Below are 6,000 nucleotides of genomic sequence, written 5' to 3'. Positions count from 1 at the left end.
AGGAAGAGTGATGCGGCTGCCTCGAAGGCAGCCGAAGAGCTAAAAGCCAAAAAGGCGGCCCACTGCCGAAGCAGGAAGGAGATGGCCGGAATGGCCGTGAAGCTGAAGGATGCTACCGACCGTTGTGAGGTTCTCGAAAGAGAACGCCGAGTGGGGCAAGAGGACCAGAAGAAGGCCACCGCCGAAGCCAAGGATGCCCGCTTTGCGATGAGGGCTATAAAGAAGGAGTTGCGTCAGGCCGGAGACATTGCGGCTGAAAAGCCCTTTCTGCTGCATAGGAAGTTCATGGATCCGAAGTATGCTCAGTTGGGCCAGTTGTGGGGTGCGAAGGATGCTTATTTGAATTTGGCGGCGAGTGCGGCACACGCAGTCGTGCACTTCCGAAGCCAAAAGGATCACGACATGGAAGTGTTTTTTGGTCTCAATTCCATAGTCCGGAGCGTCCCCTTCCGTTAATCGATCGGTTGGCTGAGTGGGCTGAGCTGAATAGGCTATCTGGACTTGCCATGAAGGATGTCGTGGCTCATCTGTGGCCGGAAAGGCGCAAGCCGAAGAGTTATTTTGGCTTAGTGCAGCAATTCCTTGATGCGGTGCCGCATATCAAGGCGATGAAGCGGTCGACATGCATAGAGGGTGCACGGATGGCTCTCGCCCGTGTCAAAACATACTGGGCAGAGATCGATGCCACCGATGTTGCGTCCCGGGATTCGGATAGAAGTCGATTACCGGCTGAGCACTATTTTGAGGAAGTCCCGCGGGGCGCTCGTTTAGTAGAGTCGCAGTGCTCGAAAAATGTTATGTTCAAATGACATGTATGATTTGTAAAACCATATTTATGATTTAAGGGCTTTTTATACTTGTGCGTTCAAGTATTGAAATATCTCCTGTGCGGCCGTTAATGTATATGTATATATAACCTGAAAGATGGCAGTCTTCGGCTTCAGCCCCCACGCACATGGTGCGGGGGTGTTTGCAAAAAAGCGCATTTTCACACTTAATCCAACGTTTTGGTCCTGTGAAGGAGATGGTAGCGTAGCAAACTAGGCAACCGGACTATAGTGCTTTATCACTTTCACTTAGCCATAGGAGTTCGAAGGTGGGGCTACGATATAGCCCCTAGGGGCACCGCGCTCTCCGAATTCGGGGCGCGTGTGTGCTGACCGGGAAACGGTCCTTCGTCAAAGCGGAGGAATTCTAGACATTCCGGTAGTCGATCGAGTGGTTGACCAGTCTCTCGCTATATCATGACAGTTAGTTTTCGGCTTTCTCTAATGAGGTGCTCGCCCGGCCGAACCGGGGCACCAATCGCAGTAGTTCTCCTAGTGCCGTGTTAGCCGATAGAGCGGAACGTAAGGCAGCAAAACACAGGAGCCGGGCAAACCCAACATTTGACCAAAGACATGATTCGGAGCTGATGCATATAAGGCCTAACTCGAGACGCCGAACACTCCCTGAGGTATTCGGTCTTTATGATAATGGGCAGAATAATGCCCTATGCCCCTAGTGTCCAGGTACGCGCGAAAACTTCTGATGCGGCCGATGCCAAAACGCCAGCCTCCTCCTCGGTTATGGTAAGAAACCGGGGGATGTGTGTCAACAAGAGACAGTAAAAAAGGTTTACGCAGGTTCTTAATCGAAAAAGAATCCTTGTAACGAGTCCCTGCTGCACGTCTGCGCCTGTGTCTCCGTTGTGCTGTATCCTGGACGGGTGTAGCACGTTGTTCATCTGTAACAAAAGAGAGGAACTTAGTTTGGAAAAATATCGTGCGAAAAATGTATTTAAGACAGAGTATGGTTTAAAAGATGAATGAAATTGAGCTTTATTGGCTCTCATTGTTCATGCGTGCAGCCCCTTGTAAAGGGGTATGCGGCTAATAAGCCCCTTGTTTATTTATACCGGACTCGCTTAACCGTGTCCGGGGTCTGAATGACCTGTTTTAGGAGCTTTGATCAGCAAAGCCGTATTAGTGTGCGCCTGTCAAGGCAATCTCACGTTCTTCCACGGTCGAGGGACACTCGAAGTTTCCCTTCAATGAGAGATACCGCGTGGACCGGGCATTTTAAGTGTAAGAGACGCGTAATGCGGTATCGCGTTAAAGCGGGCGAAAGCTTCGCGTCCCAATAGTGCTTGATGGCTACTTTTGAATGGGGCAATATGGAAGATTAGCTTTTCGCGATGGAAGTTGTCGGATGATCCGAACACAACCTCTAATAGTAAAGAGCCCGTACAATTGGCATAAGGGCCTGGCGTTACTCCTTTAAAGGAAGTGTTGCTATGGCGAATTTTGGTAGGGTCTATCCCCATTCTGCGGATGGTGTCCTGATATAGCAGGTTTATATCACTGCCGCCATCCATTAGGACTTGTGTAAATTGCAGTCCGTCGATTATAGGATCCAATATCAAAGCAGTCCCTCCTGCGTTTCGAATACTTCTGGAGTAATCCTGATGGTCGAAAGTAATTGGTTTTGACATCCAATTTTGGGACTCCGCTGGGGTGGACCGTGCGGCGCGTACTTTAGTAGGTGCCGCACTATTTTTCCGTGTTATCACATGAAGTGAGTTCACTGTTTTGACTTCTTGTGGGAAAGTCTTCTGTTTTCCGGCGCTCTGCTTGTGGGGTTCATCATCGTCTTCGCTTGGTGTGTCGAGCCCCTTGTGTTCGGCGTTAAGTCGGCCGGACTGCTTGAAGACCCAACAATCTCTGTGGCTATGGTTTGTAGGCTTCCTGGGGGTACTGTGGATTTGACATATCCTGTCCATGATTTTGTTTAGGTTGGATAGCTCGTCACTGTTGTCCTTAAGAGGCAGTGTTTTGTTGTTCGACCGAGAGTTTTTGAACCCGGCATTGACCGCCATGCTCTTTGGGCCATTTTCCTTAGTCCGGCGCTGGTCTTTTCTGCCTCGTGGCTTCCCATTTCCATCCCTGACCTCGGATGTACTCGGGTTGCTGGTGCTGCATCTTGCCAACCAGCTATCTTCCCCCGCGCAGAAGCGGGTCATGAGGCTCGTTAGTGCGGCCATTGTCCTTGACTTTTCCTGGCCGAGGTGTCTGGCGAGCCATTCGTCTCGGACGTTATGTTTGAAGGCTGCTAAGGCTACGGCGTCCGGACAGTCGACTATTTGGTTCTTTTTGGTGAGGAACCTGTACTAGAATTTTCGAGCTGACTCTCCGGGCTGTTGAGTTATGTGACTTAAATCGTCTGCATCCGGAGGGCGAACATAAGTCCCCTGAAAATTTGCTTGAAACACATCCTCGAGCTCTTCCCAACTTCCAATAGTAATTTCTAGGAGGCTTTTGAGCCAATGCCGAGCTGGCTCTTTGAGCTTGAGGGGTAGGTATTTTATGGCATGGAGATCGTCTCCTCTAGCCATATGTATGTGTAGGATATAATCCTCAATCCAGACTTCGGGGTCTGTTGTTCCGTCGTATGCTTCTATGTTTACGGGCTTGAATCCCGCTGGAAATTCATGATCCAGTACCTCATCGGTGAAACATAGGGGGTGTGCGGCGCCCCTGTATTTAGGTGTGCCATTATTTTTGAACACTCCACGTGTTGTGTTGCTTCCTGGAGCCTTCTTTCTTGACCCATAGATGGACCTGACCGGGCCATCCTTTTTACGAGGATCCTTATGTGGATCGTGTGCCGGCTTGTGTGCGGCGCCGCTTGCCACTCTTGGCTTGTCATCTGGTCGTCTATCCGACCAGTCGGCCTCTTTATTTTTTGACTGTGGGGGCTCTACGGCCTTCTCGTCAAATTCGGGCAACAGCTTGCGCTTCGGGTAGCTCTTTGCTTGGTGTCTATCGCCGTATTTGTCTGCGGTCTTGAGTACTTTGCTCCATCTCATTCTGAGTACATCTTCCGCTGTTTTGAGCTTCCGCTTCTGCTTCTTCAAATTTCTTGCAGTCGCGATGAGCTTTTTGTGGAGTTTCATATGCTCCGGTGATGTGTCCGGCGTGAGATCATCTGGACTGTCGTTTTTGCCGGGGATGGGTTGCTCGTCCAATTCATCCTGTTCGGACGGTTGCTTGGTGGCATATTCCTCGTCCACTGGTTCGCCCTGCTCTACGGCTGGGTCTGTGTGGGTGCTGTTGTTATCGAGGCGGGACTTCGGGCGGCGCTTGCGTCGCCGTTTTGGCTGTTTTTTGGGGGAATTATCCTTTGCTGCGTCCCGTTGTTCCTCGTTATCGCTTCCTTTTGGTGTATCCACCAAGTATACATCGTGAGTTGAGGTGGTTTTCCAGTGCCCTGTGGGCGCTGGTTCTTGGTCGTCTCCGGCATCATCGTCCATACCCTCGATGTCTTCGGAGTCGAAGTCTAGCATGTCGGTTAGGTCGTCGACAGTGGCTACAAAGTGGGTGGTGGGTGGGCTTTGAATTTCTTCGTCGTCCGCATCCCAACCGTCCTGACCGTAGTCCGGCCAGGGCTCTCCTGATAACGAGATATACTTTACCGAATTCAGGATGTCGCTAAAAGGCGAGTGCTGAAAGATGTCCGCAGCGGTGTACTCCATGATCGGCGCCCAATCGGATTCGATTGGCAGGGGCGCGGGAGGTTCAGAGTCCGGTGAGGAATCCGGCACCTCGGAGTCACGATCTTCACAAGGGAAAGGGTCAGTATTCGGCTCCATCGCGGTAGAGGTAGCAACCCCCGAGGCGGTGTCTAGCCACCCATCCTCGATCGGCGCAGTCGGCTCCGAATTAAGGGTCGGAGCGAACTCATGTGTGGCCTCCAGGGCACTGTCCGGCAACAGAGCTAAATCATGCCCAACGTGACAGTGCGGCGCGCTCGGCTGTGGCTCGAATCCCGCGAAGATCAAGTCTCTGCGGATGTCAGCCGTATAGTTCAAACTTCCAAATCTGACCTGATGGCCAGGGGCATAGCTTTCGATCTGCTCCAGATGGCCAAGCGAATTGGCCCGCAGTGCAAAGCCGCCGAATACAAAGATCTGTCCGGGGAGAAAAGTCTCACCCTGGACCGCGTCGTTGTTGATGATCGAAGGAGCCATCGGGCCTATATGCGACGACACAGAGGAACTCTCAATGAAAGCACCAATGTCGGTGTCAAAACCGGCGGATCTCGGGTAGGGGGTCCCGAACTATGCGTCTAGGCGGATGGTAACAGGAGACAAGGGACACGATGTTTTTACCCAGGTTCGGGCCCTCTCGATGGAGGTAAAACCCTACTCCTGCTTGATTGATATTGATGATATGGATAGTACAAGAGTGGATGTACCACGAGATCAAAGAGCTAAACCCTAGAAGCTAGCCTGTGGTATGATTGTTGTTCGTCCTATGGACTAAAACCCTCCGGTTTATATAGACATCGGAGAGGGCTAGGGTTACACAGAGTCGGTTACAATGGTAGGAGATCTACATATCCGTATTGCCAAGCTTGCCTTCCACGCCAAGGAAAGTCCCATCCGGACACGGGACGAAGTCTTCAATCTTGTATCTTCATAGTCTTGGAGTCCGGCCAATGATGATAGTTCGGCTATCCGGACACCCCCTAGTCCAGGACTCCCTCAGTCGCCAACGAGGGATAGAAGTACCCCACATTGTACTCATGTCCATTGATGATATAGTTGCACGTAGGAACTTTGCCCGCACACAACCTTGCAAACAATTAAAACTGTTGCAAACATGTTCATGTCATTATGTGACTTTGATATGTCAAAGCAAGAGTGTCAAATCCAGAGGATTTTTGATGCAACTGCTTCAAGCATAATGTTGGGCTTTTTATGATGGCCCTAGTATTGTCTTTCTTGAGCATATGAGCAGTTCTTCCATTTCCAGTTCATTCAATCTAGAGATCCGACATATAAGCAAATTCTCTTGATTCTCCAACTGCCATGAGTATTGCTTTGTCTTCATCATTTGGTTCTCACACCTACTCTGATCCAAATACGTTGACCATTAATGTAGCAAATCTGACCATGGCCTCCAATCATGTGCTCTCATACATCATGATGTACTCGTCCCACAAATCCGCGGTTTGCCA

Source organism: Triticum dicoccoides, chromosome 3B (assembly GCF_002162155.2).
Source record: "Triticum dicoccoides isolate Atlit2015 ecotype Zavitan chromosome 3B, WEW_v2.0, whole genome shotgun sequence".
Classification (NCBI taxonomy): Eukaryota; Viridiplantae; Streptophyta; class Magnoliopsida; order Poales; family Poaceae; genus Triticum; species Triticum dicoccoides.
The sequence above is the reverse complement of the archived record's forward strand: the minus strand, read 5'-3'. Positions refer to the sequence as shown.